General features: G+C 38.0%; 1 pseudogene; it reads left to right on the top strand.

The window, feature by feature from the left end:
- The first annotated feature begins 6,115 nt into the window (after positions 1–6,115).
- LOC132058326 (dehydration-responsive element-binding protein 1B-like) lies at positions 6,116–8,003 on the top strand (annotated as a pseudogene).
- The last annotated feature ends 4,172 nt before the right edge of the window (positions 8,004–12,175 follow it).

The following is a 12,175-nucleotide window of genomic DNA, read 5'->3' on the forward strand; positions in this document are numbered from 1 at the left end:
GCAAAAACTATAGCAATAAGTATCAAAAGCATTTGAAGATTGCTCTGGAACAATGACAAAAAAAAAAAAAAAAATTGTGCCCAAAGGCATTATACCGGAGATAGCCCGAACTGGCTAAGAAAAGAAATGAGGGCTGCCAGATCAGCCCCGAAAAAAGTCAAAGAACCAGAATCAGGAACCGGCTAGACCCAATAGATGTCAACCGGCCATAATTCTCTTGCAATGCATTTTGTTCATTTCCTATAAACTGTCGTATATGCAAAGTTGTAAACACTTGTGTACGTTCAAGGAATGGAATGAAGCAAAACTTGCACATTCTAAACATTCTCGTCCGAATGGAGCGAAATCATTCTTAAATTTGCTTATGCTTAAAGGCAAATAAGAATTACGGATCCGAATAATTGTGCCCAAATGAACGAGAGACGTCCTCTTCATAAGCACGAAAACATAAGGGCCCTCTCTTATAAAGCCATTAAGTCAAATGGCTAAAGCCGGATGCTTGGATTTCCGGTCGTAAATTTAACCGGACATGTTATTCCAGAATTTTCCAGAACCAGAAGATTTAAATTCCTGGTCATTAACATCCCGGAACTCCAAGGCTGCAAGGTTATCAAAGTTTCTAGTATAACTAAAAACCCTAGAGTCAAGAACTCTAAAATTAAACGTTTTAGGTATAACTAAAAACCCACGAGTCAAATTCAAACACTAAAAGTTTTTGGGGAAACTAAAAACCCAAGAGTCGAAACTAAAAACCCAAGATTAAAAGTTCCAGGTTAACACTAAAAATCCGAGATCAAGCTTTCTATGGTGGTGGTACTTTTCAGCACCAACTGGCCGTGGATGGTAGAAGAACCAGTGACAGAGTTATCGTATGAATCCCTAAGTACTACACTCTTTTTCTTTTCAACCGGTTTTTGTCCCAATTGGGTTTTTTCGGCAAGGTTTTTAATAAGGCAGTCGCAAGGATGACTACATGACTTCTCGGAAAGAAAGGGAAAATCTTCCACTTCCCGATCATATCTCAACTAGTAATTGGAAAGTGGAGGGACTATCTGTATAGGGAAAAATCTGTAAACACCAAGCGGACGTATTAATAGATGACATGTGGCGATAGTGACAAGTCAGATTCGAGTCAGCAAGCGAGGGGCTCCGGGAAATCATACGAAACTCCGGATAAGTAATTTGGTAACCAGCTTCCGAAGGCAGAAACTACAAAAGGCCCAGAGAAGCATGCCAACTCACCGGCCAAACGTCATTTAAATGTGTCCGTTACAGAAGACCTCAAGTTTTCTCAAGCCTTTATTACCCTTTATTGCCGTTTATTGCAACATTAATATTGATATTTAAGGGGGCACGATTCATGGAATATGTACCCCATAGCTCTGGTATAAATAGATGTACTCATTCTATTATAAGAGGCATCTGAAACATTACACAACAATACAAAGTATTCATATTATTCTTAGCATTCTCTCTTTCTTGCTTAATTCATTGATGTTATAGTGATCCACCGTCCGGAGACTCTAGCTCAAAGCTTCTACATAACTAGCTATGCTTTACTTTCACTTGTCTTGTTAATTAGTACTTGCTATTTCATAATTTTGGTTACATTGATCCACGTGTCCTTGACCACGTACACAAATGCAACTGTAGCGATTTTTTGTGTAAACAGTAGGTATCACATTTTATGTAAATAATTAAGTTGATCCAAACAGTGTCTCGACATGGATTGATTACTTTTTTTAATTTTGCAGACTGAAGCTGCTAAATCAGTGTTAGGGAAATATTATAGGAGGCCAAAGAAGTCAGGACCATAACGACGACGATGACGACAACAACAACAACAACAACAACAACAACAAAACCCAATGTGATCCCACAAGTGAGGTATGGGGAGGGTAGGATGTACGCAAACCTTACGTCTACCTTTTTGGGGATAGAGAGGTTGTTTTCGATAGACCCTTAACTCAAAAGAAATGTAACTAAAGCAGGAATGTAGGAAAGTAAAAGAGACAACAAAATAGAAAATGCACAAAATAAATGTAGTAACAGATACCAATACACAGCAGCGAAAAGAAACTGCGCAACTATTTAAAACATACGACTACAAGCACGACGACACTATGGTACCTACTAACCCTCTACCGTAATCCTCGGGCTCCATACCTTTCTATCCAAGTTCATATCCTCAGTCAACTGAAGTTGTGCCATGTCCTGTTTAATCACCTCCCCACAATTTTTCTTCGGCCTACCTCTACCTCTCTTAACTCCTGCTATAGCCAACTTCTCACACCTCCTTACTGGCGCATCCTCGCCCCTCCTTTTCACATGTCTGAACCATCTCAGTCTCGCTTCTCTCATCTTGTCTGCCATTGAGGCTACTCCCACCTTGTCCCGTATATCTTCGTTCTAACCATATCCCTCCTAGTATGCCCACCATCCATCTGAGCATCCCCATCTCTGTTATATTCATCTTATGGACGTGTGCATTCTTGACTGGCCAACACTCTGCCCTAGGGTTGGTTATCCGGCGGATTGGGTGGATAGTTACGCTTAACAGTTCGGCTTATCGGTTATCAATTTTTAAATATACTAATCCGCTAGCCAACCGATAAGATATCGGTTGGTTCGATATCGGGCTATTAATTATCGGCTGGTGTATCGGCTAAATCTAAGAGACAATAAAAACTAAGAAGTTGAGAATTAAAATAATTTCTTCAAACACCGAAGAAGTTTGCTCTTAATAAGAATTTAGAACCAAATTTTGCAATAGAATCAAATAGTTTTTTTTTAAATTCTATTGCTGTTAACGGGTTAACGATAAAGAAGCTGATAGCATTGACTTATGTGATCCAGCAAAGTATTGATTTTGATGATTCGCTATACTCCGGAGCAACTGAGTTTTAGCTTAGTGCTTTGCTATTGAATCCATGGAACAGAGAGCAAAGAACTGATTGAGAAACAAAAAGCCTTGATTTCAATTGTATTCTCAATTTTTTTAATTTTCTTTAGATACATAAAATAGAAATACACAGCAACAAAAAGTCTAATACTACTGTTTTCGATACTGTATAGAATCGCCTTTAAGGCATAATATCATCTACTTAGCTGTCATTTTTTAACGGGTTGCCGGTTTGCTCGATAAGAAAATTAAGTAATCCGTCCCCACACCAATAAACCGTTAATTATAAAATTTTAATCCATTCACCAACCATTAATCCGATAACCCAATATCGATAAGCCAATAAACCAATTTTGCATTCGGTTATCCGTTACGGTTCGGTTTTGAACAACCCTACTTTGCCCCATATAATAGAGTTGCTCTAAGCACCACTCTGTAGAAATTACCTTTAAGCCTCAGCGACACATTCTTATCTCACAGAACCCCAGAGGCGAGCCCGCCCTGCTCCAATATGGTGCGCAACATCAACATCAATCTCCCCATCTCCTTGGATTATGGACCCAAGATATTTGAAACTGTCTCTCTTAGGTATGGCTAGTGCCTCAATCTTCACTTCCACCTCCGCCTCATACGTCACATTACTGAACTTGCACTCCAGATACTCCGTCTTAGTCCTGCTTAACTTGAAACCTTTTGACTCTAGGGTCTCTCTCCACATTTCCAACCTATCATTAACTCCACCACGTGTCTCGTCAATCAAACTATGCCGTCAGCGAATAATATACACCACGGCACCTCCCCTTGCATATGTCGTGTCAATTTGTCCATCACTAACACAAAAAGGAACAGGCTAAGGGCTGATCCCTGGTGCAACCCCATTTCAATTGGGAAGTGCTCCGAGTCACCTCCCATTGTCCCTAACTCATGTTTCAGTGCCATCATACATGTCCTGGATAGCCCTGATATAAGCCACAGGTACACCGCTAGACTCCAAACATCTCCAAAGGACCTCCCTAGGGACTTTATCATATGCTTTATCTAGGTCAATGAACACTATGTGCAAGTCCCTCTTCTTGTTCCTATATTGCCCTAACTATCTCCTTACAAGATGCATAACTTGTGTAATCGGACGCCCCGACATGAATCCGAATTGGTTCTCAGAGATAAACACACTCCTCTTCATCCTCATCTCGACCACCCTCTCCCAAACTTTCGTAGTGTGGCTTAGTAGCTTAATACCCCTATAGTTATTGCAATTCCGAATATCACCCTTCTTCTTGTACAACGGCACCATAGCACTCCACCTCCATTCCTCTGGCATTTTAGCCATCCTGAATATGACATTGAACAACCACGTCAGCCACTCCATACTTGTCTCTCCTGCGGTCTTCCAAAAATCCACCGGGATCTCATCAGGCCCGGTAGCTCTTCCCCTCCTCATCTTCCGAATAACCCTCTGAACCTCCGCCGCCTTAATGCACCTACAATACCCGAAATCTCTATGCCACTCAGACTGCTCTAACTCCCCTAGAACGATATTCCTATTCCTTCTTCATTCAAGAGCTTATGGAAATACTCTTGCCATCTCCGTCTAATGTGTGCCTCTTCTACCAACACTTCGCCATTCACATCCTTGATGCACTTCACTTGATCTAGGTTACAGGCCTTCCTTCTTGTCTTGATGAGCCTATACAACTTCCTATCCCCGCCTTTGCACTCAAGCTCTTCATACAGGCGCTCAAAAGTAGCCATCTTAGCAGTAAGGATCACATTTTTATGTAAATAATTAAGCTGCTCCAAACAGTGTCTTCACATGGATTGATTACTTTCTTGGAATTTTGCAGACTGAAGCTGTTATGCCAGTGTCAGGGAAATATTATAGGGAGCCAAAGAAGTCAAGGCCTCTACGGTTTTACTTGTTGGGATATCTCATAAAAAGCATGAAGGAGGATCACTATATCAGTGACATTGCGGATGTAGTATATTCACAACTAGAAACAGAGGGTTTTCCCATCGATATTTAGTGGGAAATTTGTGCTATAAAACATGGTTTTTCCAACTATTCCCACCAAATTAGATCACTGGAAAAACACACGGTGGGAAATAAGTTCCCATTGAAACGCTGGGAAATTTCACAATTTTTTCGTATGAAAACACTGCTATTTAGGTTTTTCCCACCGACATTCAGTGGAAAATAGCCATTGAAAAATTTTCAGTGGGAAAATAGAGTTTTTTAGTAGTGATTATTATCAAGCTGATCCAACCTTTCGGGCTCTTACAAATAGTATAGTAAAAACCTGTGGTGATTCTTTTTCACTAACATTATGGCAATTGGAAGACCCATTCAAATTGGTTTTAACTTGTATAAGCACAGCTGAGTAAACTTAGCTCCCATTAATGAATGGGGAAGGCATATAAATTCCTATAGAAGAGCATTAAACGTATCTATTTTTTTGACAATCATTTTATTTGATCTGATTAATTTGATGCATTCAGTTCTTTTACTAAGAAAAAGAATTTCACATCCAGACAGAAATACAAAAGGCAATGTTAGCTGACGAGAGAAATGCAGAGTTAAGAGCAAAGGAGCACTTACACTCAATTTGAGATCACAAGAGTTCGCTGTGGAAAGAGATCTGATGGCCAAAGAATTTTATTATGATGAATAAAGCAAGCTTGACTTTGCAAAAAACGAAAAAAAAAAAAAAAAAAAAAATCGCATCCAGACAGAAATACAAAAGGCAATGTGAGCTAAGGAGAGAAATGCAGAGTGAGTTAAGAGTAAAGAAACACTTAGGGGTCGTTTAGTAGCTGGTTAGAATTATGTAGGCATTAATTATGCAGGTATTAATTATGCAGGTGCTAATAATGCAGGTATTACTTATGCAAGTATTAGTTATGCAAGGTTTACTTATGCAAGGTTTAGTTATGCATAAGTTATTTCTTTAGATGGTTTGTTATATTAAAAGTTAATAAATATCATATACTTTTTAAAAAATATTTGTTTACAATTAGAATTAAAATATTATACTTCTTTTTTTTACAAACTATTAAAATATTAAAGTAAAAAATTAAAATATTATAGCTATATTATACCCACCTCTCACATTGACCATAAAGAAAAATACCTCTACCTGAAGGTATACCCAACACTACTTTTTACTCTCTCTACCGGCGGGGACCAATTAGAATGGATATTTCTTCAAGCCACTTACCGAATCTTCAACACCTGAATAATCGTCAGTTATGTTAGCTTCAAACAACCCCTTAAAGCTAGCAGGGAGGAAAAAGTTTCAGAAAACTCGACATCCAGCATTCGTGAGAGAGTGAGGAAGAGGAATTCAGGAAAATGAGTTTGTGAAGTCAACCCAACGGTAGAAATGTCAGCTAGAGCTTATGACGTGGTGACTTTAGCATTAAGAGGTCGTTCTGCTTGCTTGAACTTTGATGACTCTGATCGGAGGTTGTGTTGGATCGAAATAAATTAATTAAAGCGTTATGAGGAAGCTAATAATTGCAAACTTTTAACGATGATAAATCAGACAACAAAAAGAACTATACTAAAATAAGCATAATATTCTTATATGGGTTGATCAATTGATCTATATATGAAAAACTAATATAAAAGTATAAAACCTTTTGAGAGAAAAATCTCCTCCTAAACAAAACTATCTAAACGACTATATTGTGGATGCTATTGTGTCATTGTATGAGAAGAAAGATCTTCTATTTATAGAAGCCTAAAACTTCTTCTCCAAGAAATAAAATAGGTATGGTAGAGTACTTTTCCACAAAGAAAACATTTTCTACAAGAAAATAATTTTGAAGTAAAACACAATTATGGTAGAATCCAAATAAAGTAGGAAATTCAGGTCAAACCGTAACAAATCTCCCCTTGGCCTGAATTTTCTGGCAAAATAATCTTTATTTTCCATCATATAATTTTCATTACTGCTGCTTGCCATGGTTAAAAATATTATGGGTTAAAAATTGGTTTAAGAATATTTTGCTTTATTTTTAAAGATGCAGCAGTAGGGATGTTGAAAATATGGTTGAAAATTTATTTCCACATATAGCACTCCAAATAAAATCTTCATTATCGTGAAACTGGTTGTAGCTTGATTTGAACCTGCTTTGAACTTGTCTTCAACCTCGTTCAACCATTGGCTGAACCATTGACACTGATACCACTTGTTGGGAACGAAATAATCGGGGCGTCATGCGAAAGCAAATAGTTACAAACCTTTAACGATGATGAATCAGACAATAAAAAGAACTATACTAAAATAAGCATAATTTTCTTATATGGTTTGAACAATTGATCTACGTATGATAAACTAGTATAAAAGCATAAAACCTTTTGAGAGAAAAATCTCCCCCTAAACAATACTCTCTAAATGACTACATTGTGGATGCTATTGTATCATTATATGAAAAGAAAGATCTTCTATTTATATAAGTCTAAAGCTTCTCCTCCAAGAAATAAAATAGATATGGTAGAGTCATTTTCCACAAAGAAAAACTTTTCTACCAAGAAAACTTTTTTGAAGTAAAACACAATTGTGGTAGAATCCAAATAAGGTAGGAAATTCAGTACAAACCCTAACAGGTTGCCTGTCCCTGCTTTCTCCAGCACCAAGGATATTCAGAAGACGGCCCGCTAAGGCCGCCGAAGCTTTCCAACCACTAGAGTCGAAAAGAGTTTCAGGTGAATCTAGCACTTCTGAAACACTTGAGAGTAAGTTCTTCGTGGATGAGGAGGCATTCTTCTACATGCCAGGATTACTTGCGGATATGGCCGATGTCCTGATGCTACCTCCACCTCAATGTTTAGAAATCGAAGATCATGGGGAAGCTGATGCTGAAATGTCTTTGTGCATCCTATATAAACAACTCTAGCTTTTAGTACTTCTTTGTGTTGGGATCGAAATAATCATGGCATCATGCGGAAGCTAATAATTGCAAACCTTGAACATGATAAATCAGACAACAAAAAGCATAATATTATAATATGATTTGGTCAAGTGACCTACATATTGGAAAAACTAATATAAAGAAAATCATAAAAACTATGGAGGGAATAATCTCCCTCTGAACAAGACTCTTTAATGACTATATTATGGATACTATTGTGTAATGAATCAGAAGAAAAGATCTACTATTTAAAGAAGTCTAGAACTTCTTCTCCAAGAAAAGGATATATCTATAAAAAAGTCCTTTTCGACCAAGAAAACGTTTTCCACCAAGAAAACCTTTTTGAATAAAATATAATTATGGTGGAATCCAAATAAGGTGGGAAATTCAGGCAAACCCTAACAAATCTCCCCTTGGCTCTTTAATGACTATATTATGAATACTATTGTGTAATGAATCAGAAGAAAAGATCTACTATTTAAAGAAGTCCAGAACTTCTTCTCCAAGAAAAGGATATATCTATAAAAAAGTCCTTTTCGACCAAGAAAACGTTTTCCACCAAGAAAACCCTTTTGAATAAAATATAATTATGGTGGAATCCAAATAAGGTGGGAAATTCAGGCAAATCCTAACAAATCTCCCCTTGGCCTAAATTTTCTGGCAAGAAATCTTGATTCTCCATCTTTATATAATCTTCATTACTGCTGCTTACCATGGTTAAAAATAGGGTTAAAACTATTACGGGTTAAAAATTGGTTTAAAAATATTTTACTTTATTTTTAAAGATGCAGCAAGAACATTGAAAATATGGTTGAAATTCATCTCCACATGTAGTATTTCGGACAAAATCTTCATTATCACGAAATCGGTTGCAGCTTGATTTGAACTAACTGACTTGAACCTGTATTCAACCTGTTGAACCATTGACTCAGATACCACTTGTTAGGGATCGAAATAACAGGGAGTCATGCGGAAGCTTAAAATAGCAAATCTTGAACGACGATAAATCAGATGACAAAGAAAACTATATTAAAAGAAGCATATTATTCTAATATGGTTTGGCTAATTGTCCTACATATGAGAAAACTAATATAAAAGCATAAATTCCTATTGAGAGAATAATCTCCCCTAAACATGACTCTTTAATGACTACATTGTGGATGCTATTGTGTTATGAATGATAAGAAAGATCTACTATTTAAAGAAGTCCAGAACTTCTCCTCCAAGAAAATGATAGATATAAAAGAGTCCTTTTCTATCAAGAAAACGTTTTCCAAAAAAAAAAAAAAAAAACTTTTTGAAGTAAAATACAATTATGATAGAATCCAAATAAGGTAAGAAATTCAGAACAAACCCTAACACTTTGACAGTTTAATATGCACTGGAAATGTTTAAAGTGAAGTTCCTTAAATAAGGATTAAGGAGATATTCCTAGTTTCGTAATATTTGGATTGTACGGATGTATACAAGTTGTGTTGTTATTAAGAGAACTGAAATTTTTAACCTTTTTTTAATTGCTTTTTGAGTATCTAAATTTTAATGCTTTGATCCGATCAAAGCAAAGATTATGGTAAAAAATTAAAACTATTGCGGAGTGCACCACCGGAGCCATGCTTGCATTCTCATGATTGGAACCAACTAGCTCTTTTGAAAGATTTTCTTTCGTGTCCTGGCTCCTTCATTTTAGCTTATACTCCCCATTCTCACTCTATGTGATATTTTTTGCTTTTGGAGATTCAATTTTTTTAATTTTGACTATGTGTTTGAATATAAAATCTTTTGGTTTTTAAAATAAAGTTTACATATTTAAAAACTATTTAAAAAAGTAACTTAAGTCACAATATTCAATAATTTAAAATATTTAAAAACGTATAGAAACATTTTTCTATAAAAATATTAAAAAAACTTTATTTTAAAAACATTAAAAAAACCATAGTCACTATTTTTGAGTGGGTGGTTGCCTTTGCTAAGTGCTTCTCGTGACGTGGGCCGCTCTTGGAGGAACATGGCGCCCGAAGGGTGGAAAGGCAAAAACCACGGTGAGTTTTAATTTGCTCGTGAAATTTTTTGTTCATTTTTCCAATTTTAGAATCTAAGCCCGAACCCTTGATTTTTAGGGCTCTCTACGAAGAGATCCTCTTTAAAGGGAAAAAACATTAGGGAGGAAGATACCGGAGATACTGTCGAAGAAAAGGATGTAGTAGTTGCTTCGGTGAAGGCAACAAGATGGAGAGTCCCTGCGAGCACTTCAGCTACTCCTTCGGGGATAGGCTCTCGAGTCAAATCACATCATATGTTGCGGACTCGGGGAGAGATCTCCGGTGGTGGGCCAACCCCGGTGATCATTCTAGATGAAGATGATCCGTTGAAGCAAAACAACCCTGGTGATGGTTCGACTATATCGGAGTACGGCTCTGAAGCCTCTTAGCTAATGCATGATTACACTGAAGCATCCGAGGACATAAACCGAAATTCTCAACCTTCGGGTCACTGTACCGGACTGGCCTTTTTTTCGTTTCTAGTTTAGGACCGTATGTTAGTCCATTTTGTTTTGTATGGTTAATGTAACCGAGATAGTCGGGTATCCGTCACAAATGTAGTAGAAACTTGCTTGAATTAAATCAAACCCTTTTGGATTGTGAATGTTGCCACCCGTTTTTAATTTCACCCGAACCGAATTGGGTTTTCTTTTCGTTCAAATCTTCATCATATCGGGCTTGTCGATAACTTCTCCTGTAAGTTTTTAAAAATAGGCGGTAACCCCAAACATCTTGTCAACTGTCACGTCCGTTTGACTTTGAACACGTGTGCCTTTCTTATTGGTTGTCCCTTCGGTTATCTGATCAATGTACTTCAGTCATAATTACCCCTCGCCTATAAATAGTTCATCTCTTCCCATTTTCACTATTTACATCTTCCAAAAATTACTCCTCAATCTCAACTGTCGTTTCTAGCTCCATCTGAGAAGTCCAAACCTTCATCAGAATCTTCAAGCTTTTCGTCGGAATCTTCATCCTGTTCTTCAAGGTCTTTAAACCTTCATAGAATTTCCTCTTATTTTCTTCCTTCTCCAATTCTTCCATCCAAAATGTTTTTGAGCCCAAGATCTTTCTCTCACGAGGTCTCTCCGATTGGATCCCCTCGGTCGACTGAGATCGAGATTAAAACCCCATTCGAACCCCGGGGTAAAGATGTCATCCCCTTGGTATATCATTTTGACACTGAGTTTATGGTTGACAAGCCTCCGAGGGGTGGTAAAGCGGATCGGGGTTATGACGTTAGGCGCTACCCCTTCGCTATCGATGCGACTATCATCCCCAAGGCTTGTTCGGATTGCGGTTGGAAGGATAGCCCTTCCGAGTTCATAATCGTGAGCCTCGACGAAGACATAACTACTTATGTGGAAGGGTACTCATCCGTCTACACTTACCCTTTCACCTTCAACTTAAGCCTCCGATCGACGAGGTGATTTTGGATATGTGCAAGACATATAAATTATGCCTTGCAGAAATTGGGTCGAATGTTTTGCGGATCGTCACATGCATCCGCTTTTTGGAAAACAACGTCAGAGCCCCGTTTACTCTATACCACCTGATCCGCCTTTACTCTCCCCGGATCATTCGTGGTAGGATCGTGAAACTTACAAAGCGTGAAAAGTACCCGATCCTTTCCAGTGTGGATGAAAACAAAGATCAAGATTGGCTCGAACGATTCGTTCGAGTCAAGATCGAGGAGATCATTCCTCGAAGTTATCTTTTTTTTCCCCGAGTAGTGGAATAATAACCGTAAGTGCCCTTGGCGTCTCTTAATTCCTCCATTTCTTGTAAACTCTCTATTTGTGTAACTTTTTCCCTTTGACCCTTTTCTTGTTCTAGCCAAAGAGTGGTTACCGGGTACTATATCTGATTTTGAGAAGTGGATGGATGCCATAATGGCACAACACCCCTACGAACTCCGTACTTGGAAAGATCTTTCTGCAGGCAAGTGGGTAGAAAAAAACCATGGTAAGCCTCCTGTTTATTTGATTTTTGCACCCTTTGTATTGCCTCGTAATCTCTGCTGATGACTAGTGATGTGTTATGCAAGCCTGAAGAGGGGCAAAGTCAATTTGAGGCCCAAGCCCTCGATTTCTCCCTCGGTGATAGAAGAGATGTTCGATCCGGCCAGTTCGGATCAAGTCGTTGCTGAGGTTTCAAGAGGCAAAAAACAGAACCGACCTCAATGGGCCAGAAAAATAGGAGAACTACTCAGATTAGGACATTAAGAGACATTCCTGAGGAGGACCTTCTCGTGAAATCCGTCCATATTGATACGGCCGTCACCTCCAATACTGAGAAAAGTGATACTCCGATCGATATG

Source organism: Lycium ferocissimum, chromosome 5 (assembly GCF_029784015.1).
Source record: "Lycium ferocissimum isolate CSIRO_LF1 chromosome 5, AGI_CSIRO_Lferr_CH_V1, whole genome shotgun sequence".
Taxonomy (NCBI): Eukaryota; Viridiplantae; Streptophyta; class Magnoliopsida; order Solanales; family Solanaceae; genus Lycium; species Lycium ferocissimum.